This window comes from Esox lucius, chromosome 23 (genome assembly GCF_011004845.1).
Source record: "Esox lucius isolate fEsoLuc1 chromosome 23, fEsoLuc1.pri, whole genome shotgun sequence".
NCBI classification, from domain to species: Eukaryota; Metazoa; Chordata; class Actinopteri; order Esociformes; family Esocidae; genus Esox; species Esox lucius.
In genome coordinates, this window is record NC_047591.1 from 16944211 (window position 1) to 16972156 (window position 27946).

Genomic DNA, 27946 nt, shown 5'->3' on the forward strand with positions numbered 1-27946 from the left:
CTGACAGCAGGCGGATAAGAACCCCTTGGCTACCTGGAGCTTCCAGTGACATTCGACATGTCACATCGCATCACCCCGAGGGCTGTGGGGGGTCGGACGCCTTGACCAGTACCACTGGTTCTGTCTCAGTGGCTATATTAAGCTGCAAGTGTGAAGGTGTGTCAGTGTGTGTGTGTGTATGTGTGTGTGAGTGCAATAAAACATATGTTTGTGCGTCCATTTGAATGTGTGTATGTGTTTGTGCATGCATGTATGTGTCACAGCACATGGCCCAGAGCACTGCTCTCTCTTTTTGTGGTATATGCAGACCGCATGTTTCTACTATGACGCTCAGTAATACACACACTCACAGAATATGAAACACATTGAATAAGCATACATGCGCCCAAGGCGGAGTTTAATTCAGTAGAATGCAACAAATGAATCCCATTACTCAGAAAGAGCAAAATAAAGAAATCATCATCTAAATATCTTCAAATCTGAATTCTGTTCCTTTTTCTTTCTCTTTGCTCTTTGCCCCCTGTGTAATCTTCTTGTGCTGATGAAGAAGAGGATAACCAGTAGATAAGGTTGCAAGCGGAAGAAGGCCTCTAATTTCCTGCCACCCATTATTCACAGTGAAGGCAGGCCTCCAGTAGATCACATCTCATTGGCTATCTGGAGGCACACATCACACTCATTTACCATTAAAATGTTCATTTATTGAACAGGCGCTCTTCAAATTGATTATCTGTGAACAATGGATTACCGTGTGCTTACAGGAAACCTCTAATTTGATGTTGAATGAAGTAAAATTGTCCCTTGGCCAGATTGATTGGGTTTTATTGTCGCTGGGGGACATCTGACTTGAGACAGACGGGAAGATTGTTACTGCGGGAAGAGGACGGCGTTTTACTGACAACGTTGAAAGGTTAAACTGTCTTATTGTGATCCTTACATGAAAAACAAAGACCCTCATTTACATGTATGACTTGGCAGATGAATCCAGTGGAAGACATTAATGGGATTCATTGGTATCTGTTAGAATACGCAACAGTTGTAGCAGCCTACACGGGAATATTGTCAGTGCACATGTCCTGTTGCTTTTTAAAAAGTTGTTAACATAATTGGTGTTGTTAACATCACCCAATATAACAGCATAGTGTAACATCACTGCAAGACCAGGACACTGCGTTCAAACACAGCAATAACTTCCGGTTTTGCCGTCAAAAGCGTCCGTGTAGCATAATTCTGCATAGGTTTGGACACAATCAGTCTTGACTCGTATGCACTTTGCGTATATATCCTTGACTTTGATGTTGTAGTCTCCAGCGTTGTTTTGAACAGTGAACACATTTCCCGAGCAGATGGTAGTAGGCTACAGGGCTGTTTTGAATGATGTACAGTGAACAAATTTCCCGAGCAGATGGTGTTAAACTGCCGCGTGTAGCCTGCGCTACATGCTACGGCTTTGGCTGAAATAGTTTAAATACGCAAGCGTGGACGTTGTTGCAATTTTCTGTAAGCGTAGTCGTTAAGCGCTGAAAATTCATACTATACGTTCATCTAAGATGGACTGAGTTTTGGCTGCAGTGCAGTGCCACTCTTTAGTTGACAGTGGACAGTTTGGAAGTGATTTGATGTGATGAGCGCAGCCCCGTCAGTCTCTGTGGAACAGATGGATGGTCGCTGCGGGCAGTAGCACTGAAACTGTTCAGGTGGCTGGTTTTCTGGTCATGATTGACCTGTATGGGCCCGTCTGCCATTTTCCTGAGGAGGATTTTGGACCAGTGGAACGGGTAAGCAATGATCCCATGAGTTACACACCCAGGGGCAGTGCCTCGGACACAGATGAACCCTAGTCCCTTGTAAAAGAACACCAGTGTTGTTGGTGTTGATTAACAGATCTCAAATGGCCATCATTATCATGTTTCCCAGCGTGTTCTACTGAAGTTGATCTTCTGAACTGATTTTTGAACTTATTTTCCATGTACACTGATTACATTAGTTAGATTTATAGCACCCGTTGTTGAAATGCTTTACGTCCCCTTGGTCAATGTTTCTAAACAGTCATTCATTACACATACATTGCAGGTGAATCAAACTGTTGTATTTCTAAACTCTGGATAGATTTATCTAACAACCTTGTGTTAAGAACAAAATAGATAATGAGTGAATGGTCATATGATCTACTGTATGTAATTAATTGAAATGTATCATTTATTTTAATGGTAAAATGTGAAGGCCACATGATTTAAAGTCAAATTTAAATGTTGCTTTATTTACCTGTATTCTAGTTTTCTGAATGTACAGTAACTCACGAAAGTGAGTACACCCCTCACATTTTTGTAAATATTAGAATATATAATTTCATGTGACAACACTGAAGAAATGACACTTTGCTACAATGTAAAGTAGTGAGTGTACAGCTTGTATAACAGTGTAAATTTGCTGTCCCCTCAAAATAACTCAACACACAGCCATTAATGTCTAAACCGCTGGCAGCAAAAGTGAGTACACCCCTAAGTGAAAATGTCCAAATTGGGCCCAAAATGTCAATATTTTGTGTGGCCAAAATATTGGTAAATATTGCCTTAAGGCAGTGCTGGAAAATAATTGTGGCCACACAAAATATTGACACTTTGGGCCCAATTTGGACATTTTCCCTTAAGGGTGTACTCACTTTTGTTGCCAGCGGTTTAGACATGAATGGCTGTGTGTTGAGTTATTTTGAGGCAACAGCAAATTTACTCTGTTATACAAGCTGTACACTCACTACTTTACATTGTAGCAAAGTGTCATTTCTTCAGTGTTGTCACATGAACGGATATAATCAAATATTTACAAAAATGTGAGGGGTGTACTCACTTTCGTGAGTTACTGTAAGTTTACCACAATATTCACAGTTCCTATTTAAAGATTCTCTTACTATTTCATAGCGATTTGAAGTGATGAAAAGCAGTCATTATTTCTCAATCTCTAGAGAATCTGTAAAAACTACCATTGCCTGTGGTTTGAAAAACCCACTTTCGAGTGTGTGAACACAATTTTACAAAGAATTAGTCTTTACATCTGTAGTCTTTGCAAAGCCAGATAAAATGGGTCTTCCTGCTATCTGCCAATTTTGTGGCAGATTGGAACATTGTTGAGACCAAGTCTAATGGCTTTGTTGTACAAGGACAACCATATCTACAAGCCACTAGTGGGATTGAGCAATCTGCAAAACACTAAGACACAATAATTGATTCAAAACAAAATGAAATAAAACAAATGTGCCTTTGACCTCCAGTATGTCATTATTATCTAGCCTTGGATTTTCAGTTTGAAAAAGAAAATAATTCCAGATTTCTGTCATTCATTTTAGATATTTTTTAAATGCCATGGAACCAAGACAATATTTGTTTGCGGTAAAAACCCTAGCAATGATTTGAGTAAATGTATGCTTTGGGCTTATTATAAGCATAGCCCTAATGCTAAAATGGCATTTACACTCACTATGCTTTTGCACTCTGGGAATTTAAGGTTCAAGGGATGAGGGAGCCAACCATGTATGATTTGTAGTAAATGGATGGAACTGGGAGAGATATGACTTAGTAGTGTGGTGAGAGATATGACTTAGTAGTGTGGTGAGAGGTATGACTTAGTAGTGTGGTGAGAGGTATGACTTAGTAGTGTGGTGAGAGGTATGACTTAGTAGTGTGGTGAGAGGTATGACTTAGTAGTGTGGTGAGAGGTATGACTTAGTAGTGTGGTGAGAGGTATGACTTAGTAGTGTGGTGAGAGATATGACTTAGTAATGTGGTGAGAGATATGACTTAGTAGTGTGGTGAGAGATATGACTTAGTAGTGTGGTGAGAGATATGACTTAGTAGTGTGGTGAGAGGTATGACTTAGTAGTGTGGTGAGAGATATGACTTAGTAATGTGGTGAGAGATATGACTTAGTAGTGTGGTGAGAGATATGACTTAGTAGTGTGGTGAGAGATATGACTTAGTAGTGTGGTGAGAGATATGACTTAGTAGTGTGGTGAGAGGTATGACTTAGTAGTGTGGCGTTACATATTGGAATTGGAAAAAAATATTTATAGGATGCACAAGACAAACTACACGACACAATTCTTGAAATGTGTGTGTACTTGTGACTGCGTGTGTGCATTTTTGCCATTGTGTCAATGGGTGTGTGTTTCTTTGATTAAGCTGTGTGGTAAGTTATGAGGGTGAGAGGCCACACTGGAAAGATGAAAGGAGAATATAACGGGTGTAATGGCAGGATCTGTGCCGGTTCCGTTTGAGTCGCCACTTCACTCCCGAGATGGTTGACATCGTTGGCTGCTGTACTGCAGTGATCTGCCACTGCACCTGTCCAAAACAACCAGAATGCACAAGGACAGGGGGTGTGACGACAATGTTGATTGCTATGGTAATTCTTTACTGGAGAAGTGAGCAGGCTAATGAACCTGAGGCTGGAGAAAAGCAACGGAGTCAGAAGGACTTGAACTTGGCCGCCCCCTGTGTTTTGTTAATGTGTAATGGCTGGCACAACACTCTGGGAACCAGGGATTTCTCTAAACACACCTCTGTTGACCTCTTAGCTTTGATGCCAAAATGAATGAACACACGGGTCCCGTCTGAACCTTTTGTTTTCTTAAATGGTAACAGTCCAATACAGGAAAATAAATGTAGCTTATTTTCATGGCCCAGCCATGCAAGCAAAACATTCCCCAGTTGGGCCTTTTGCCCTATACATTTCCCTTCAAACCTGCCTTTCCTTGCACGTTTTCCTTGGATTAGTCCTAAAATTTTTCCATAAAAATGCACTATATTGAAACGACAGTACTGGGCATTGCTTTGCAAACCATTTATATCCATAAAAAATAAACCATGATAAATAACCATAATGCAGTGTGAGTTCCATTATGAACTGGGGTCCCCATCACCCAGGTGGAAAGTGACAGGTCTGAGTTGGGGCTTTGACCTGTGGGAGCAGTGGGGGGTTGATTCTCCATTGGAGCTCCCTGCGTGGGCCTCCGTGGCTCCTCTGAGTGTGTGTTTGGAACCAGAGACAGGCTTCATGCACTGGGGACTCAGACAGCTTCACAGTAAGACCAGGTTTGACACACATAAAGATCCCCCCCTCCGAATGAATTTGACGAGTGAATTGACAATACTTCCTCTGTGTGGTTTGATGTGTGTGTACACAGTGCGCATGACTCGTAAGAACTTGAACTGATTAGCATGTATTCACTCATGGCGGCTAGGTGTGTGTGTATATGTGTGCGTGCTTGCGTGAGTGCTTGCGTGAGTGCTTGCGTGAGTGCTTGCGTGAGTGTGTGGGCATGCACACTTTCCATTTGTGTGTGTGTGTGTGGCACAGACACAACTCATGTTGTACAGAGGAGGTAGACGCCTCAGGTAGATTCTCCTAAACCATGCCTAACCACAACACACTTCATTAGCTGATGCTCAGAGAAAGCTGGCCGTTGGCATGGAAACATGCTTCTAAGTCCTTCAATTGGCCCCTTTCACCTTGTGTAATTCTTTAAATCCAGATGTAGCGTGCAGTCCCTTGTGTGCTTGTATGAATTATGCTCTTTGACTGTCAAATAAGTAGGGAATTACGGTTTACAAAAATCCATTTGACTCTATGGTTTTCCTCCAAGTGTGGGTGAAATGTTGAAGTTATTTGTTGCTGAATAACAATTGCACAGCCTTCCCCAGGTATATTTTCATTTAGCAACAGATGCTGTTTGTGTTTGTGTGCATGTTTGATGATTTTAGAAAGAACAGTCTGCTGGTCTGTTTGTTTGTGAGTCACGTCCTTCAACGTTCCCTCTTATGAGTTTCCATCAGGTTGCGCCCGGTCGTTCCAACACAAAGCACAGGTGATATGCCATGATGGAACTGGATAAAAGATCTGTTGACTCGACGAACTGATAATTATGACTTCCAGAAATAAGCGCGTCACATTCCAGTAAAAGCAAATTCAAAATATTTTGTTTATCAGCCTTCAAAAAGCGGGGTGAATAATGATTGCACATTACAAAAGCCTAAGTGTCTCTGAGCCTCGTGCCTCAAATAGCTGCTGAGGCACACATTACCAAATCAAGGGTGGTATGAAAGGAGTGAAGTCCTCATTCCAAGATTCTGTGGTAAATTCCGCACGTCTGTGGTCAAAAGAATCTCTCGACTACAAGTGATTGTCCCGAAGGGACAGTTTCAACGATTTTTCAGAATTCTTCTAAAAGGCGTTTTAACACGACAGTCTGTGTTCTTTCTCCTCACCCAGCCAAGCCATTCACACAGCACAAAGGTGTGACGCGGGAGAGCGCGGGAGAGCGCGGGAGAGCGCGGGAGAGCGCGGGAGAGCGCGGGAGAGCGCGGGAGAACGCGGGAGAACGCGGGACGCACGGCAACGAAAGCCACATTCACTGGCAATCATTTCAATCCTGCCCCTGAGCGCAACGTCAGTGAACATGCAATGTTGTCTTTGCGAAATAACAAACATACCTGCCCTGTGTTCTCCCGGGAGGATCAACATTCACACACAGAGACGCACAGACACATGTGTTGCGCATGCATGTACATTCATACGCACGCACACGCTCATCCCCACCCACGTACACGGTAGCAAAAGCATGCAGTTACACCCAAACACACATTCTTTCTCACTCTCACACAAAACAGTACAACCCATCGCCCTCCTATCGCACACACGCACACGTGCACACACACATCGAGTCACACTCACGGCCAATGTGATGTAATTCCACGTTGCAGGAAGGTAAGGGACGGCTCTATGGAGGAACCAGCGCATTCCCCTCTCCCACGCATTCCCTCCACCGTCCATCAATCCGGCAACACCGCGTTCGGCCGCTTTTTCACTTTTACATCGCCATTTGCTCATTACCATATGCAGATTAGCGGAAGACACACGCCTCCCATTGGTTTATCCGTGAGAAATGTTCTTAGTCCTTCACCAAAGACAGTTTTGTACAAATTCCATTGACAGTTTTGTTAGTGTATCCTGCTGTATCTTTTCCTGTGGATAGGCACTGACTCTTTACAGATTCAAGTTCGAGTGCAGCATCAGACAACACTGTGCTAACCATGTTATTCAACCTATTATAAGATCAATTCGACCTTCTTAGGGAGTTTTTCCTAGCCACTGAAATTCAACACTGCTGTTGTTTGCTCCTTGGGGTTTAAGGCCGGGTGTCTCTGTAAAGCACTTTGTGACAACTGCTGTTGTAAAAAGCGCTTTATAAATACATTTTGATTGATTGATTTTGATCATAAGCCGCATTGTCTCAGGTGCACGTGACAGTATCAATAATGAATTAATTGCATTTACCCCCCCCCGCCGACCCCACATTCTATGATGTAAAGCCGGCTGATTGCATTCGACGGCAGGAGGACGAAGTGCTCAGCCGGGTGTCTGTCAGGGCGTGTCACACCCTCCTCCTACACGCCATGGTGGCGCGGCTGCTTCGCCACACCACCTCGGCCATCGTCACGCTGTCAAAGTCACTCACGGTTGAGTGTGTGCCCCCAATCCAGTAGACAGGTGGAGGGAGCTTCTCCATATTGTATGGAGAAGTGGTGGGTCCACTGAATGCCCCCGGACCTCCTACTGCTGGGGCAGACCCACACACACACACACACACACACACACACACAATCACACACACTACGACTGGTGACATTTCGAATTGAAGAGTCGATTCGCAAAGTGAACCAGACAGTCATTATCACTCTCACACACACACAGCCGGTCAGACGGTCATTATCACATTATCACATCATCACATCACTTCCTACCTCGGAACCAAGCATTAAAGGTTGGGATTTGATTCCCACTGGACACTTTTTGATGTTTGATAAAAATCATCGAATGGCCTCTGCCTTTTTCTTGCATCTGCCATTCGATGAATGAAGTGGAATTTTTTGGTTTGTTGCCTAAATCTGACATTTGAATTCTGGTGGGCTGTGTTCAAGGCCACACGTAAAATGTAACACTTTCTAAAGCTTAACTTAAAAATATTTAGCCTACATTGAAGCTTTTGTTTCTAAGTTTGGGTTTTAACCTGTGGAACAGTGAGACTGTGTATAGTAATTACATAGTAATAATGTAGTTAAACCTGACTAATGGCAAGTGCAAGTTTCAAGTATCTTTCATTAAACACAGATAGATAGAACTGCATTGAATGTTGACCAGGTAACAACTACATACATTTCTAGCACTCCCAAAGACTGGCTGCATCCGTGCTGACAGCCTATTCCTCATACCCAACCAACAGCCTCAAGTACCGCACTTCCCAAAGAAGAATGGATATCATTCCAGTCATTGTCTGAGACAGGAAATACACCAGTCACAGCATTCACTTCTTTACCCATGGACACAAAATCCGTAATATACTGAAACAGCTGGAGATGCAGGGCCAGGGACTGAGAAAGGACAGGGGCTTGTAGTTTTACCGCTTGACTCTGACGAATGGTGTTGTCTTCGCAAACAAATTCTCTCAATCCTGGCCACAGCGCTACGGAAAGGTCACTACTGTAGTATCAGATACACTCCGATGCTGGACTGGCACAGCTGCGTTTCCTGTACCACGTACAGACACTACGAAAGGCCAATCATAACACTGGAATAAGGAGGGCGGGGGAAAGAGCATCTATTCAATGAACACACGATTTATCAGAGGATTTATCATTTGGACAAAAGCCTTTGGTAAAAATGTTGTTGTTGCGTCATTTAACTGGTTTAACCTATCTTATCTTTTGTTTTCCCATTTCCCATTCCCTTTATTTGTCAGGAAATATTTATTGTGGTTGATAATATTTATTGTGGTTGATATGGTTTTGTCAAAACATGTTTTGTGTGATTTAAGTATTCTTCTTGGTTTGTCAAGACATGGTTTGTGTGATTTGTAAGGACATGGTTTGTTTGGCTTGTTAGGACATGGTTTGTGTTCTTTGTATGGACATTGTTTGTGTTCTTTGTATGGACATGTGTGTGTGTGTGTGTGGGGGGGGGGGGGGGGGGGCGGTCTTACTGAAGCTATGCAATATTTTCAGTGCTACCTCTAACTCATGTATAACACATTTAAAGGATTACTATAATGTAATGGTGTTTGTTGTATTCATTTACGGTAATGTCCATCTGCTGCTGACTAATGCATCATCTATATATTTTGTATAAATGGATATGAAGATGTTATGTATAAATAGACATTATTGTTATGGCTATATGGATTATGCGTTATGTATGACATAACAATGTGTTTTACGGGTTAAGGACCGCACATCACCTGGAGAAACACAGATCTAAAGTATTACTTTCCTTGCAATTCATAAATTGTTGTTAAATTTTATCCCACCTTCAAAAATCCTGACCAAAAAACAGTCAAATGAATTGTTTTTACACATTTCCCCCTAAACCATCTACACAGAGAGACCAGCAAAGACGACTCTGTGTTTAGATTTTTAAATCCATTTGTCCTGATAAATATCCACAATTATCAGGGGCCTGTACTACAGTAAAACCATGTCTGACCAATAGTTTGTCAAACTGATCAATAGATTGTACTCCCTAAACGGTCAACAACGGTCATCAATCCACATTAGTCGAACAAAATCTTGGTTGTCCTGTGGGTCTGACTTCACTGTAAAATGCGTTGCCGGTATAAACATCAGATAAGAATGATGAATTGAAGCTGATGCATCAATGCGTATTTGAAGGCCTGTTCTGACATTAAATTACCATGACTGAGTTTGTCACTCATCTTTAAACTATTTCAGTCCATTAGTGTTGCATAACAAGCCTTGGAAGTGGTACGGTTGAATAACGGTAAAGGAGCCATGACGATATCACATTGTATTGTTCGATGTATTAAAGATGCAGTTATACTGCATAAAGTAGAACCTACCATACCTTAGTTAGCCATGCAATTCCAAGTTTCAGCACATGCATAACATAGTGAATATTTTTAGGGATCCTTTTTTACTCAACCCCTTATACAACTGGTGGCCAAGAATTGCTGTAATGCATCTTTGAGGGTTGTGTTAATGAAGCAAGATGTAAAAAAATGAATGAAATAATAAAAAATCCACAAAAACAATACCTTATAATTTAGCAGTCAAATCGCACCGAATATTGTCTGTGGGTCTGTCTTTCCTCTGACCTTTAGAAAACAGTATGAAGTTCCAGAAGCTTGTTGCATGTGAGGATATGTAACGTGTGAGGTACGGCTGGACCGATGCGCCGAAATGGTGAACAAGGTCTTTTAATAACCAGGCACAATAATCACAGGCTTAAAACCAAACACTCTAATGGCTACATTACAATAAAACAATGACCAACACCAAACACAGGGAACTGGGGAATCTAAACAGAGAGATAACGAGGAATGAACAAGACGCAGGTGAAAAAAGAACATAGAAACAGAAGAAACAGAAGCAAAACACACTGTACATAGAAATATAACAGCAGGCACGGCACAGGCCAGCTGTTACAGCATCCCATTTTGTTCACGTATTGCACAGCTCCGGATTTTTTTTTACAGAAGAGTTAGAATTAAGAGACCACCGCAAATTGGACACTTATGTTCCTCACTCAAAACTTTCCTTTTCAACTTTTTTGGAAAGGAAAGAAAAAGGTGCAGTGGTCTCTTAATTTTTTCCGGAGCTGTATATCTTGACATCGACTGTCCAGAGTATACTGGGAGCTTCTGCATGAGGTCCTGCTGCTTGCAGATCCTTAGTCATGTATTTGATATCACAAGATTGTGGAGAAAAATGAGGTAAAGTAAGTTCTACTTATTCTCCAAAGAAAAGACGGATCAGCAGCCCCACTGAAAACAAGAAACATGCTCACGCCCTGATTACTTACGATCAATTTTTTGAAAATGGTGGCTGAATTTGGTAAGAGTTTGTAATGGCTGAGAAAACTGAACCGTGGATTAGTTTCCTTTCGGTGTGAGGAATCATCTAGCATCAAGTGAATTATTTTTTAACTAGTAAAGCAATTCCTACTTTGGGCTAAATTGTTTCACCCTTTGAATGTGAATCCTAGTGTAAAAGAACTCTGCCTCATGAAGTGGATTTAGCAGTCGAGTCTGAGCCCCTCGGTCACACACAAGCGCACGCTTTCGGGCTCACACACACACAAATACACACACACATACCTAGACACCCATCTACAAGTGTTGGCACTGGTGGTGTGGCTGCAGTAACGCGTATTGGAAGTGAGTCAGGGATTAGGGAGAGGGCCTGTCCCCTGTCATAATGTCGGGTCTTTGAAGATAAACAGACAGCCTTGGTTACACTGTGGGACATTAGACACTCTGGTCGTCGCCTCGTGAAACTCACAGCTGAACTGCTGCGATTTGCAACGTGTAGGATCCTCTCTGTGCATGCAGTTCGGTAGGCCATGCGTGCATGTGTGTAAGTGGGAGGTAATGCGTCTTATGCAAGCACGTCACCCGGTGAACAGGTCACGGTTGACAGTTGAAACACACAGTTGGCTATAAAATGAACCTTGAACTCTCGAAACCCCAGTAACTAAACGTCTCTCCTTATGTGGACCTGTCAGTTTTATACCAACATTAATATTTTGCTTGAAATCCACATCCCAAAGGCTGGTAACATATTGAAAAATATGCAATAATATCTAAGAAGCCTTTCCCACCGAGAGACCCTAAGAATAGTCTTTGATGTCCTTGGCATTCATTCAAATCACTCTGCTCGCAATGAGGTTTTACATTTTAGTCATTTAGCTAATCCAGCGCAATTTATAGTCCTGAGTTCTCATGTCTTTTAATACTTTTTTAAATTCTGGTCCCCCCATTGGAATCGAACATCGAAGCATTCTAAGCACTGTGTCCTAACAATTGAGCAACAAGGGACAGCATTGAGAGAATCTCTCTTGCTCGTAAGGGGCCAAGACACCCAAACCGAGAAGGAAAGATTCAGATGGTAAATTTGAGGGGTTGGAGCTGGAGGGTTCTGGCTGTTCTAGTGTCTGATGATTCTGTACTCTGTCTGTGGCAGTATCACCGGGGGTCAGTGTAGCTTCAGAACATGCATCATAGCCCAGGAGACACAGGGACAACTCCAAGAGGGCGTACCAGTGACGTGTATTTCCAAGCACAAATCTGGTCTGCTATTTTCAATTAAATATTGGGATGAATGATTTGCACATCATTGCATTCTGTTTTTATTTGCACTTTACGCAGCATCCCAACGTCTTTGGAAACACGGGTGTAAATATAACCGTCGTAGCGACCTGGCTGAATGACTATCAAGCAGTCACACCCGTAACCACTTCCTGATGGGCCTCCCCTGGTTGTGAGGACATTCACCATGCTGACCCTAAACACAGGCTCCTATGTGTGATTCACTAGTCCTGTAATGCCTGTTGTCCCACAACTGGATGGCAGTGCAAAACACTATCGTCAAATGAGCAGATGATTATTGATGCTGATTGTACAAGGTCCCTGTTATCCAGAAAATGTACACGTAACGTGCTGCATAGACATTTTTACTGATGACACACACACTTAAACTCTTCACACATTGGGGATACATTACAACCTGCAACATGTTTTGCAATTCGGATTATCTGTTACAGATTCAATAATTTACATATGGTACAAATTTGGTATGCTAAAGATCCTGAAATGAATATTCAACTGAACAAACCACAAAGACAGATGAAATATGTAAGATTATTAAAGCCTCCAACAGAGGATCTTTGGAGCCAGATGCTTTGATGGCAGGTAACCATGCAGTATGCATGGTTTCTTGCTTTGAAGCTTTGTTAAATGCTGCCTAGTCACGTTATACCCGCTAAGTATATTTACATAAACCTCAAATATCATGTACTGGTACCCTCTGTTATTTTATTTTGCTATTGTTGATTATTTATTTGGGGGTGGCAGGTTGTCTTATTGGTGGTTAGAACATTTGAACTGTAACTGAAAGGTTGCAAGGTCAAATCTCAGAGCTGACAAAGTGAACACATTTGTTGTTCTGCCTCTGAGTGAATGAGTGAGTGACTGCCTGACTGACTTCCCATTGGTAAATAGCACAGTGGTTAGAGATGCGGACTGCCATGTAGTCAACCTGGGTTCAATGCTCTCCACAGACAAAACAAATTAGGATTTGTTCAGACTAAACATTTGCTGGCTATGAGCTTCAATAGCTACATTACAGGAAGTCTAAATTAAAACTGTTTATGATTATATTACAATGGACGAACTGCACATACAACTAACCTACTGCTTTTGATTTAGATTTACATAGTGTAGTTAACATAGTGTAGTGATTAGCTATTCAACTGTTATTGTATGGACGACCTTCTACTGTAATCTTTGTACATGAGTACACTTTTGTTCCGTTAATAAACGTTCTGTCGTCCACGTTATTTCAGCAAAAAGGTAATGGCTGAGGTAAAAGTTGCATTTACGTTCAAAGCATCAAACTCAACTGAACATTCCGCCAAATCAACACGCTTATATCCCATTTCTATACAATTTGTGGTGGTGACTTGAACGTAAAAGGTTCATTAGCGCCAACATGCCAAGCATCCCCTTTCGCGCAGCGGTGGTGTTTTGCGGCTTGTAGGTGTATCTTCAGCCTAAGGGTGGATGAGCCTAACACCGTAACTTCAGCGCGGTAAACAGTAATCACACGGATGTGCAGCAATTTGTGTGTTTGGGAGTGCAGCAAAACAAAGACAAGGAACCGTAACTGATGTTACAGGATTCTGCCTCGGCTTCTTTAGGCCTTTTGGAAGTTACGGCAAAGACGACCACACTATCTCCTAAAAACACAATTACTGACTCAGGGTATTTGTCCACACGATAAAGCAGGTATTTTATTTTCCAAAAATGACAGTAACTCATTCTCAACCAAAACTGAAGTTACGGCCTTTTGCCTTTGCACAACAGTTAGACACTTATCACGTTCAACACAACCCGCTGTTTAAATAATGTAATGGTCAAAGACAAAGTCTGCCACATAGAAAACTGCAGATTGAAACCATCCAGGTACAACAAAATTCATCCCTTGTAATTGTGGGCTGGCTGAACTAGGCTTGCCTGGTGCCTAGTCACTGGTTTCTACGTTGCTTTCTCTTTTTAGCTACGCAGGTGATTTGCGCCTGTTGTTTTATGACACTCTACAATTACATTTAATTTGACTTCTCCCACTTGAAAGTGTGACAGAGAAGTAGCTTTTTTAGCCGACCTAACAGGGCAAATTACCTTGGGTGAAGGTATAACAAATTTCATTTCAAATTTGTCTCCAAGTCAAGCGAGGTAAGGGGCGTGCCAGGTCTACTGGTTAAAATTGGGCCTGTCTAGACAATAATGTCATGTCTGGACTTGCAGCTTCGCATAAAGGAACGCTTTGGGTCAATTCATGGGTCTCATCTCGCCTTTCCTAGCCACTGACACACATTTACACAGAAAATAATTACTTACACTTGACATTTTAGTCCTTTAGCAAATGATTTATAATGTGAGTAGGGGAGTGAATAAGTGAATGAATGGGTGTGTGTCATCTTTGTAAAAAAAAAGTTCAGAAAATATCTCTTTTCTGCATATATAGAGCTAGATGAAGCAGAGCCGCACAATATGAGCTTGTCTTCGTCAACACAAACCGACTAAAAGGGCCCCTGTGTTTTGGCATGGGAGTGTCTGTGGTCTGGTCTGTGGTCTGGTCTGTGGTCTGGTCTGTGGTGATAATCTTGTTACTTAACTCTCCATTTGCATCAGATCAGGCAAACTCTCTCTCACACGCACATTGCAAGGATGCACACCCGGTTGCTTGTGTACACCCCCCCCCCCTTTTCACGGTATTGCTTCTCTGTCCAACCCAGAGCAGTGAAGCACATGCATTTGTGGCCAGGGCTTTTGTGTCTCATCTCTGCAAGTTCATCCTCACAGTTTTCTCTTTGGTCTGTTCGACTATTCCTCTCCTGTACATTTAAACACAGGTCAGTGGATTAGCCCCTGACTTAAAAAAATCTGTGAGTGTTGTGTGCGTGTCTGTGTGCTTGGCTAGTTCTTTCAGAGAATTTCATTGGATTTCTTGACCATAGGCCTTGAGTGGGTGGGCACTGTGTGTGTGTGGGTGTGTTCTGTATTTTTGCCTTTAATGATAATGATGGGTAATGCATTCTGACATAACCTCGGGTATATAGCCTAGCTTTCTGACCCTAGACACTCCATGCCCACAGTGAAATCCTATACAGTAATTAACCATCACCACTCTCCACATTAAGAGTGTGTGTGTGTGTATAAATATCATCTGACTCACATTTTTAGTACAAACGAAAGCTTGAGCCAACCAGGTGATACCTTGGACGATGTGTCCTTGACAAAGGCACTTTATCGTAATTCCTCCCTTTAAATCACAAATAATAAATGTCCATTTAACTAGCGTCATTAAAATCAAACAATATGGAGCTCTTGTTAATAATTTCTTCGTAGTTCCATGTCTCCATCTGAGAGGAATGTTTTGTTTGTAGGGGAGAAATATATTTATATTTAGTGACTGTGCAACACACATGATGAGGTTTTCTCTATTTTCTTGTAGACGTGCATAGAAACAGATCTACATACCTTTTAATTTCATGAAGGCGCATGCATAAACAAACATAATACTGTAATCCGAAATATTTATTTTGCCTCCATAACTTTGTAGTTAGTATGACGAGAATAGCTGTTAATAATTTAATGGGCATCAAACTGTCCCTCAGCTGTAGTAGACTCTCTCCTGCTCCTTTTGTCTTTTCCTCCATCCGGCCTTGAATAGGTCTGAGGGAACACCTCCTGGGCGATATGACTGTAATGTCAGTCATTTCCTCCTTCCACCACCTCTGTTCTCCAGCTCTCCTTTCATCTCTCTATAACCCCAGTCCTCCAAGTCCCACCATACTCCATCCCTCCTGCCATCTCATTACAGTAAACCCCCATCTCTCCTTCCATCTCTCTATAACCCCAGTCCTCCAAGTCCCACCATACTCCATCCCTCCTGCCATCTCATTACAGTAAACCCCATCTCTCCTTCCATCTCTCTATAACCCCAGTCCTCCAAGTCCCGCCATACTCCATCCCTCCTGCCATCTCATTACAGTATACCCCCATCTCTCCTTCCCTTCAGTTCTACCTCCCTCCATCTCTTCATCCATCCCCCAGTCCTTTACCCCTCCCTCCATTTCTCTATCACCCATGTCCTCCATTTCCCTCAGTCGTCCTCCCCAAATCCTCTATCCCTCCATCTGTTCCTCCATCCTCCAGTTCTCCCCCCCTCCTATCCTCCATTCTTCCCTTCTTCCCTCGTCCAACACGTCTTCCTCCCTTCTTCATTCTGCATTCCCTCCCTCCCTCCATCCTACCCAGAGCCTGTGTAGCCTGATGTAATCCCATGTGAAACAGCTTGTCACTTTGAGAGCCCAGGATGGAGGCCATGTCTGGCCCTGTGTGTCTGCTCTTCACGCCAGCTCTTCACCACAATTTCCTTAGCTGTGTGTTTGTCTTTGTGGTTGTGTGTGTGGTTGTGTGTGTGTGTGTGTGTGTGTGTATGTGTGTGTGTATGTGTTAAGGTGAACCACATGAAGATGCTAATTGGGTAGTTGGGATGAGTCGTTTTATTTACACACACACACACACACACACACACATCCCTGACTGTCTCAATGGTCTCACAGAGTGAGCTCTTCATTTCTTTGGCCCTTTACATCAGTGAAACCCCCCCTGGTCAGTTGAGATAACGCCATTGCATAAAGCCATCAGGAATGCTTTCCATAATAGGATAACACACTATTATATAGCAATATATGCTACGCATTAGACCGACAACAAAGACCATGCCTGATGCAAATGAAGGTAGGATTACTCGTTGAATATGAATTGTGTTTGTGTTGAATAATTATGTCATTGGTAGAAGTGACATTTATATGTCGGCCGGTTGTTTCCAGGGAGGTCGTTTCTTATAGAGACTCAGTTTAAATTTCAGCTGCCGTTGTTTTCCATACACGTCCTCTCAACTGCTGTACGCTCATTCTGTCTTATCTACATATGTGCAGAAGCTCACACTGTAACATTCTTAACTGTTTTAACCGCAGCTTGGGCTGAGCTTTGGGTGGAGAGGCTTGAGTGTCACCACATAAATACTATAACTGGCACCCGGGGCGTGAATGTGTAAATGTTAAAAACACTGAAAGGACATTGGGACCATTTGTGTTAAACAAAAAATTAACTAACTGAAAAACAACGCAGCTGTTGCAAATGAAAACTATTTATAAATTAAAGATTGGGTATGGGACTCCAGGAGTCAAGGCCAGGAGTTTGTACTGATCAGGTTAAATGTTTAGAATGAAGGAGTCAGGGCCAGGTGTTTGTACTGATCAGTATAAATGTTTAGAATGAAGGAGTCAGGGCCAGGAGTTTGTACTGATCAGTATAAATGTTTAGAATGAAGGAGTCAGGGCCAGGAGTTTGTACTGATCAGTATAAATGTTTAGAATAGAGGAGTCAGGGCCAGGAGTTTGTACTGGTCAGGTTAGGTGTTCAGAATAAATAAGATCAGGCCCGGTTTTCTCAATACCTTGACACCATCCATGGAATATTCCAGCTGAGAATTCTCCTCAGCGGGAAACATTTCCCAGACCGTTACATGCTAAGGAAGACAGGGATTATCAGTGAGATGCTGAGCAGACCGTGGACTGGGAGAGATCCCAAACAAAGACCTCCCCCACAACCTCCCTGTAATCACCAGATGACCACAGGCAAGGACAGAGGGAAGACAGAAGTTTAGATATGACACTGTAAGATAACAATTCCTTTTGTACTTAAGCTGTGTTCCAGAATCTGGCAAGGCAAGTATATTTGTTCAAAGTGCTTTTCATTAGTAAACAAATAATAGAGATACATGTAGTAGAAAAGACAAAGCATGCAAATAAAAGCATCACATTTGTGATGGCTGAAAGTTAATTAAAAGATGAATAAGTGGGCAGAAGAAAACAAAGATTTTAGCCAAGATTTAAAAGTGGTAAAAGTCCAAGGTTTTCTGGTAGTTTGTTCTAACTCTGTGCCACATAATGACTAAATGCTGCCTCACCAGTCTTTGTCCTCACTCTCAGAAAGGTTAGCAGACCAGACCCTGATGACCTGAGGGGTCTAGAGGGTTTATACTGAGAGAGAAGGTCTGAGATGTAACTGTGATATATAAACGAGTAGCAGTCTCTTAAAATATATTCTGTGAGATTCAGTGTCAGGTGGGTGTCGTCATGGTGTCCAAGGAAGGAAGGAGCCAATTGCAGGAAGGTAGGTAGTGATGCTTTATATGAATCAATAGCACGTATAACCCCAAGGAAAGGGAAGCGTCCAAGCGCAAAGAATAGGTGTGCCAACAATGCGCACTAGTACACAACACCAAACATTGAACAATACCTCACAAAGATGCCCAGGAACACAGGAACTAATATAGGTTACCTAACGAGGGAATGGACACCAGGTGTGTGCAATAACAAGACATGACAGTGTCGTGGGAGGAGGGGTGGCGTGCCGGTGACGACGCACGCCGAACACCACGCCGGGAGAGAGAGTGTGCGTCTCCCTCGCGAGTCCTCGTCACATTCTGAGAGCCAGTGCAGAGACCTAAAAATTAGTGTAATGTTTTCATCATTCTTAGTTTTCATTCAGCATTCTGAATGAGCTACAATTAATTTATGAAATGTATCTGATGTAGCATAAATACAGAAATGTGAGAATAGCAAGCTACTGTCATGTCCTGGCTATGCCCCTAGCCATCTCTGCGCTGGGCTGGGGGCATAGTCAGGACAGGACAGGAGGTGGCACCTCTAGCCACCTCCAATCCTTTTAGTCTCCCCAATTGGAGGCAGGTGTTGGACTCTATTTAAGTTCCCTTTTTTGCCACACCATTGTGGTTCATTTTGGTTTTGTCTGTGTATTGGATAGCCCATGTCACTGGTTGCTGTCTTGGTCTTGGTCTTGGTCTTGGTCTTGGTCTTGGTCTTGGTCTTGGTCTTGGTCTTGGTCTTGGTCTTGGTCTTGGTCTTGGTCTTCCTTTTGTGGATTAAACATGGATTACCTACATTTATTTGACTCTGCACCTGTGTCCTACCACAACCTCAACCATGACAGCTACTAGTCTAAACTCACCATGGTTATGTTTTCCGATTACAGTACTACCAGCTGGGCTAGTAAACAAAGCAAATAGCATGTACAGATGGCAGCTTGCCACTTTTACCATAGAAAGTTGGCCAATCGTTTTTGCCAGATAATTAGATAGTTATAGCAAATTACTAACAAAAGTATGAGGTTATTCTAGGTAGGTAACATTGTCCTTGCTGGCAAGCTGACGTTATTAGAAGCTAGTAGTAGTAGTAGCAAAACGTGCGAACAATGTCTGCTGGTTAGATGTAAAGTCAGTAACTTTAGCCATGTCTGCTTTATCTGTGTAGCTAGCCACATTAACACCACTAGGGCAATTACTAACAACAGTGTGAGGTTAGCTAGGTAGCTAGAGTTTTAGCAAACTTTCACAGTGTAATGCATGTTGCTCCGATCCTTAAGAAGGCTACATTTATAAAAGGTCTGTAGTTGCTGGCTACACAAGGGTCTAGGCTATGCTTTTTTAACAGAGGTTTAGCGACTGCCGTTTTCGGACAGGAAGGAGCTGTTAACTACTGGCAGCAGATCCATCGCCAAGCAGCTAAAAACATAAAGGTTTATAGGCAGAGCATCAAGGGAGTAGCTGGACAGCTTAAGATATTCTACAGTATCCATAATAGTTGTATGGTCAATTGTATTAAACCGTGTCATGCTTACCAAATTCCTTTCATGTGAATGTAGCGGTGTCACTGTTTTTATTGTTGTGGTGTTTTTAATCGCTTGTCTAATTCTCATGTCCTGAATTTTATTGTTGAAAAAGGAAGCAAATTCTTTGCATTTCTCAGTGGAAACAAGCTCTGTGGCTATTGGTGCTGTAATTTTGCTGGGTTTTGTTAAACTATCAACAGTAGCAAATTAAGTATGTACATTGTTAATGTTTTTGTTCATGATGTTAGATAAGAATTATTGTCTAGCACCTCTCAGTACTATAGTGTAAGAATGAAGTGTTCCTCTATAGATGTCATTGTCAACCTGAAGTTTTGTTATTCAACATTCAGCTTTTTGGCACTCTCTCTTCGTGGATCTTTACAGACGTAGAATTTTCCCAAGGTGCTTTTTGCTTGCCAGCAATAGTTTTGGCCCAAGCAGGTGTAATATCATCAATAACATTCGAAACTTTAGAAACAAAGGTGTCTAGAAAGTCAATAAAAGTGGAAGTGCAGTTGTCCGATGACTTTGGTGACAATGAGAACCTTCATAAACAGTGATTTAGTGTTCTCATTGATGTATAGTTTTTAATAGTATCTGATCAAATATGGATGTCAGGAATAATAGACATGTCAAAGACAACAGAGAAATGATCAAATAAAGCAATTACAGCAACATTTGAGACAATAAGACCTTTAGCAATAACTCGATACAGGGTGTGTCCTCGATTATGCAAGGGCCTTTTCATTTGTTGCGATTGTCCAAATTTGTCTGAAGAGGTATTGAGTCCTTTCTCACTACTGTCATTGACATAATCCACATGAATATTAAAATCACCAGTTATAATTGGACAGTCAAAGTCAGTGCAAGTAACTGACAGTAGTTCTGTGAGGTCATCGAAGAAATTTGCAGAGTGATTTGGTGGCCTGTAAATGGTTAATAGCAGCTGATAGATATTCAAAACATGAAAATGATATCTGCTTGCATTGATAGATGTCACTAAATGAGGCCGCTACTTAGGACTTTTAGGGCAAATAGGGCAGCTACCCTTTCCTGTTAGCTCCAACAGCATCTATTAAATTATAATTTGGGAAGGCTGTCTCCATAAGAACTGCTGGGCTGTTGATTTTGTCTAAGAACATGAAATCAAATTTATAGGTACAAATATGTAGATAATTCATTAAAAATGACTTGTTTGATAGGGATCTACCTTTTAGGAGAGCAAGTTCCATGTGCTTAATGACAGAATTCATGGTTGTTTTTTCTTGATGTGAAATTGGTATGAAATTGTTAATTGTTCGTTGTGTTTCCACGACCCTGTTTCCAAAACAGTTGTGACGCTGCGTAAAATGCTAATAAAAATATAATGCAATGATGTGCAAATCATTTATCGCATATGTTAAATTAAATTTAGTACAAAGACAACATATCAAATGTTGAAACTGAGAAATTGTATTGTTTTTGGAAAAATACATGCCCATTTTAAATTTGATGCCAGCAACACATATAAAAAAGTTGGGATAGGGGCATGTTTACCACTGTGTTGCATCACCACTCCTTTTAACAATGCTCTATAAGTGTTTGGGAACTGAGGAGGCCAATTGCTGAAGTTTTGAAAGTAAAATGTTTTCCAGTTCTTGCTTGATATAGCTGCTCAACAGTTCAGGGTCTCCTTTGTCATATTCCTCGTCACACAATGCGCCAAATGTCTTCAATGGGTGACAGGTCTGGACTGCGGGCAGGCCAGTTTAGCACCCAGACTCTTTTACTACGGAGCCATGCTGCTGTAATACGTGCTGAATCTGGTTTGGATGGCTGCTAATCCTTCAGAGTGTCCAGTCCTGCAGGCAAGGAGTGTTTAACCTGAAGCTGAGGCCATGTGTCAGAGAGGTGGTGGTGTGGTGGGGTCCAGAAGGGTGATGGAGTAAATAGAGAAAATTGTCCAGTAGAAGTCTCTGTCCTTCCCTGTTGGGATGGAGACCATCCTCTGAAAATGTGCCTGTGCCCCCCTGAGACAAGATCAAAGTTGTCAATAAAGTTCAGTGTTTTTAAACTCTATGCTAAGCTATGTATTCAGTCCAAGTAGTCTGCTAAACGTATTGATTCCTCTGTCAAATGCTGGTAGAGGTCCACTGATAAATGACTCATTACTTGTTTTAACGTTTTAACTGTTCTGATTGCTCCCTATGAATGTTTGGTTTGACCATTTGTTCTGATGTGGCCATAGGTTTTCCTCTTGGATCGGCGCAACGGTCTGGTTCCATCACAGGGGTTCCAACGGTCTGGTTCCATCACAGGGGTTCCAACGGTCTGGTTCCATAACAGGGGTTCCAACAGTCTGGTTCCATCACAGGGGTTCCAACTGTGGTCAGCTGTAGACTCTGATTCATGCAGGTTAAATAATGGTTGAAATCTATTTTCCAGGCGTAGACTTGGTGATGGTTGCGGTCTGTAGCCGGTGGCTCCTTCAGCCGGCCAGCGGTTGAAAAAACACACCGTCTCTACTTCGTCACTGCCGTCCTTGGTTTAACCACTTCCTCCTCCACTGCCTGTGCTCACCGTCTGTAAGACCTCGCCTTCCCCCCACCACCCAACAGTCTGCTCAGTGTGGAGGAACCATGGCAACTGGCCAACCTTGTGTTGACATCACCGAGCTTTAAATACAATCTCCTTGCCAGACAACTATTCATTCTGCAGTGTATTCACAGCTAGCTATAAATACACGCCTTCCTCCTCATAATTGTCGCTTCACCAGACTTGTTTGGATCAGCAGGAAACGTGTACATTTGTTTGAGGGGCTGGCGGTTGTGTTTGTGTGTGAGGATACATGTCTGGGATTCAGATTTTCCTCTATACGCGGGGACAATAAATCACCAGAAAGCCTGACAATTTGGTCTATTTTTGCCCACCTGGAAAAATTTTAATTCTGGTTTAGGGTTTAGAATTGGGTTGAAACATACAATTAAGAAAATTGCCAAAGCTTACAGTGGCCGTGGTGGGTTACCTGGAGCTCTACGATGTGACGCTACTTATGTAGAGAGATCTTAACTAAAGAAATGCAGCATAGAGGCAGATGGATGTTGGTGTCTCTGGTAAGTTTAATAGAGAAATATAATTAAATATTATATTTAATATTAGCTTGTCGTCTAGGCTACCAAATGTTAGCTTCTTACAAATGAATGGCATCAATGCACATCGGTGCTTGGATTTGAATTTCTATACTCTAAATGTAACTTTCATATTCAGGGCTGGAAAACATCCTGTTAGATTTCACTGGCAGGCCCACAAGCGAGCAACTTTGGCCATCTGAATTTCAGTGAGTAATTAAGAGGCATTGTTAGGGTTAGGCTATGCATATAACAGAGAGCTTAGCTTCTCTGAGATTATCTAATTATTATCTGATTATATTAATGACGTCTGGATTAATCTGTCTGTTTGAATGTGGTGCATGGCAGGATATACACTTACAGCACCATGAAAACTTATTTGAACTCTTTCCAATTAACTTTTAATATCTGCTTATTCGTTTTAGCTGAATTATGGAAGACCTTGCAATAAATTAAGGGAACTCGAGCTGTCAAAGCTATTGCAGTGTAGTTATGCTGGTGTGTTTGGATCATTGTTCAGCTGCATGACCCAGATGGGCATCAGCTTTAGATCCCGACTGGATTACCTGACATTCTCCTTTAGAATTTTCTGATGAAGCGCAGAACTCTGGTCTCTTTCAGTCTCGCCAGGTTGTTCATGTCCTGAGGTGGCAAAGCATCCCCAAACCATAAGACAACCACCACATCGCCTAACCTTTGACACAGGGTATGCCAGACAAAATTTTCTGGATTTTTGTTTTAGATTCCATCTCTCACAGTTGAAGTGTACCTATGATAAAAATGACAGACCTCTACATGCTTTGTAAGTGGGAAAACCTGCAAAATCGGCAGTGTATCAAATACTTGTTCTCCCCACTGTACCTTCCACCTTCTAATCAAATGTTTGACTGAATGGTTGTTTTCACCAAACATTTGATCAGTTGAACAGAGAGACCGAGAGAAAGGGACAGAAACAGAAAGAGACCAATAGACCAAGGGTGTTAGCGGGAAAGAGGGGGGAGGAGTTTCCTTTGTGAGACTTGGGAGAGCAGAGGAGGAAGGCTGCGTACGATGAGTCGACAGACCTTCCGGTGGCCATCTCTTTGTCACGGCCCTGGGGGTCAGCATGAGTTCGACCAATCACACCGGGAATCACCCGTGACCAAATGGCCTCACTCATTCTTAAGTGAAGCTGGACCACGGCCAACAGGATAAAGAGCCTCCGTTTGGGGTTGTGTGTGTGTGTTTTGTGTGTGTGTAAAGGGGGATCTGACTCTGTCCACTGTCTCTTAATCTAGTCTAATCTCCCTTTAAACCAAATCATGATCTACTACCCCCTCTCATCACGACCATCCCCCGCACAAACACACAAAAATACATGCACACATAGACACACACACTAACACTCGCACGCACAGACACACATGTACTGTAGACACGCGCTTACGTATACACACAGACTCACACTAACACGCATGTACAATCCCCTTGCTAGTTCAGCGCCCTTGTCCCAAGCTGTTATCTCTGACATGCAACGGAATATCTGTTAGGATCACACACACAGAAAACACACACCAATGCACAAACACAATACTGGTCCACCGTCACATGCTAATTTTATTTATTTAGTCTGTTTATTCCTGGAACAGCTGTGGACAGTTCACTTCAACTCTGTCTCTCTGAATTATATTACATATAAGAACAGTGGAATTTGAGAATCAGCGTGGAAGTGTGGGATATGTATATATATACAGGCATAAGTAAAGGCATCTCAGTCTCCAGTTGAATTGAGACGTTGATCGATATGTCCAGTCTGTTGTCTTTTCCACCTGATAATCCTCCCTGGCAGAGCTATGGGAAGGGTGTGATGTAAAGGTTTCAGGGAAGCTACTGATGACTGTATGTATATTGGATTTAATATAAAGTTTCAGTCTGGACTGAATCAATAGACATCAAATATGAATACACCACTCCATGTGTTTTGGGGTTATTGACTCATCCTCTGTAGAACAATAGCCTGGGGATACCACCCCCCCCCCCCCCCCACCCATCGTCTTCCACAATGCCTCCCTTTTCTCTCTCTCTCCACATTCTGCTTCTGTAAATGTGGTGTTTTCAAGAAGATTGACCTTGGTATACGACGGTGTTCAAATACTGTCAAATTAGTGTGTATCTTAGTGACTACGAACCATAAGTATACTATCCACCAGTCTCCAGTACTTTCACTTCCCCAACTGTAATGTTCAGAGTGCTTTAAGTGCTTTGTAAAGCCTATTATTCTCCATGGACAGAACCAGTGATTAGAACCAGGCTGCATGTTTAAATGTTCGGTATCCACTCCATCCAGGTGTCCAGTTCAAGCAATGCTGGTTAGTAACCTAGTAACACATTTGTTAGTTCTGCCCGACAAGATAGTTACGATATGTTATCTTCAATTGTTTTTGAAAAGACAAAATTATTCATCGAAATACTGTGAACATTATTTGATCTTGCACAAAATGGTTGGTGAGCTCAGGATCCATTTTGTACAGTTCTGATCGGCAGACAAGGCTGAAACGATATCATGTGGTGCCTATTGTGGGTCTCAACACAGGGTTTGCATATGTTTTGCCCACTCCGACACGACACCAATTAGATCAGAGCTCAAAGACCTTTCTTGATTGTCATCGTAACTACCCATCGTATTCATCTCCATCACAACCCAGACATTTACCAGAGAATCAATGAGTCATCGCAATATATCGACCAAAACAGAAGTCAACGTAGACCAGATTCAAAAGGAAAATCTGCATTCAAGTGTTTTAATGCCGGGCATATGAATAGAGGATGACTAACTTGTCTCATTATTCGCATCTATGGGACCTAGGGAGGAAGAATTCAATGACTAATATGCAGGTGGGATTTCTGAACTGGGCGCTGGTTCTGCTGTGGTGACCAATAGAATGTTCCTGCTATCGCCTCATCAGAAATGAATAGCCTCCATGAATGTGAGTTGGACACGTCTGTAGCTAACACGATAGAAAGGAGGCTATATCTTTCTCTCTTTCTGTTCACTCTAGTTTTGAGAGGCCAGGTTTCTCATCCAGTAGGTAGGTGGTGCTGGTGTTGTGGTGGGTGGTTGATCTACCCTGGCTTCACTCAAGCCTCTCACAGGGCCCCATTCTGGGCTAGATAAGAACGATTGGATGCTGTCGTGAGTTTTGGACATGGAAGACATATTGGTTCATGTTGGAACTGTCTCATGTTTGGGTTCCAGGCATTCCGCTGGCTGAACATGCCATGTTTGTGCTCTGTCTGGGTCAAGATGAGAGACAAATACACTATACAAAGAGAGGGAGGCAGAATAACCTATGATCCATGAAAAATCATGGAAAAGTAATTCATGTTTATATTAATGTGGCGTCAAGGCAAGCTAAACCAAGCGGTGTCAATATGGTGCTGCCATACTGCAACCGTGTTCACCGCAAATGAACCTGAAACACGCTTCTTTGGCCTGACCAAGCACATCCTATACTCACACACACACACACACACACACAACTGCATCACTGCCTGGTACAGCAAACCGCTGTGTTCACGACCCGAAGGACCTCCGGTGGGTAATGAAGATGACCCAACACGTTACCATGCTCCAATCCATCAGACACTATTGCAGACAAAAGCCTGGAGTATTACCATGGACCCTTTACACCTCAAAAACACTGTTCATCTGGCTGCCGTCGGTCTGATGGGGAATGTATCACAGCATAGGGTTTCACAATAAGAGCGTCAGAGACAGGTTCTTCCACCAACACTGCTGAACTGGGCAAAAGTGAACATAACGCAGAAACAGACACACACACACACACACACATACACAACAACTCAAAAATACACAAACACACTTCCTTTCCATGACAACACAACCTTTTATCCATAATGATTGCCCGCCTCTCCTCTCACTCTTCTGCCTGCCTGCTGCCTACCTATACAATCATACCTCACAGCTCAGAGGATAATTGCCTGGAGGGTTTGGATATTGGCTAATCACTAACACGCAGTGGCTTTACTCTGAGCTTTCCTACACGCTGGCGAAAGATCGCGAAAATTGCATTTCTGGAGCTCAGAGGCACATTTCTTTCTGATATTTCATTTCAGACCAATCACTCAGGAATAATGTGTGCTTACCTAGGAAATCACCTAGGAAATATGATCACCTAGGAAATATGAGCTGCTTGACTGGTCCAGAACGAGTACAGACAGTGGAGTGTCAAGACTGATGGTCGATTGGCAGCGTTTGCAGCCTGCATTCAATATTGTGTTAATCAAACATTCTAGTTTCTGAACTATCGGAAAAAACTGACCAGATCGATGCCGCCTTCATCCTTGCCTGGCCCCGACCACTTTGTTCCCCAGTCGGTCTGGGAGAGATCCCGTGAACCCTGTTTCTCCGGCGCGCTTTGAAAGAGAGTTGTGAGGGTTAAATTGGAGGATAAGAGGACATACTGTAGTATGAAAGTATGGAGGCGGTAAAATATTTAGGTCCCGCCCGGGTGTGACTTCCCTGTGACACTTCTTGCATGAACACATCTTTTGTAGCCCCGTTCTGAGACTCCATCAGCAGCTATGCCACCTCCGCTACCAGATACTAATGCCCCTGTTGTTCCCAACAATCGCTTTACTGACACTCAGGATGGTGAGCAAACTGAACTCCTGGTGGTTCTTCTCTCGCTCTCTAGTTTGGTAACTTTCTGTATGTTTTTCCCTCTATCGCGTGCAGACACAGACACACACACACACACATACACATACACACACACACACACACACACACACTGCCTTTCCCTCATTATTGCAGATCATCATGTCCTCCCTCTTGTCCACCTCTCTGATCCATTCGTCTATTAAAAGGCTAATCCCTGTTAGCAGCCTGAGGAAGAAGGAGCGAGAAAAACAGAAAAACAACGAGGGACAGAAGGGAGGCAAAGATACGTGTGGAAATAGATGGAAAATAAAGAGAGCGAGAAAGAGAGCATTAATATGCTTTGTGAGT

General features: G+C 42.5%; 1 long non-coding RNA gene across 1 annotated transcript; it reads right to left on the bottom strand.

Annotated features, from left to right (window-relative positions):
* Positions 1-370: 370 nt before the first annotated feature.
* Positions 371-27421, bottom strand: LOC109614949. Its single transcript, XR_002195963.2, has 3 exons — positions 27258-27421; positions 749-870; positions 371-657 (listed from the first exon to the last, which is right to left on the bottom strand). It is a non-coding gene; the product is annotated as an uncharacterized LOC109614949 (long non-coding RNA).
* Positions 27422-27946: the final 525 nt, after the last annotated feature.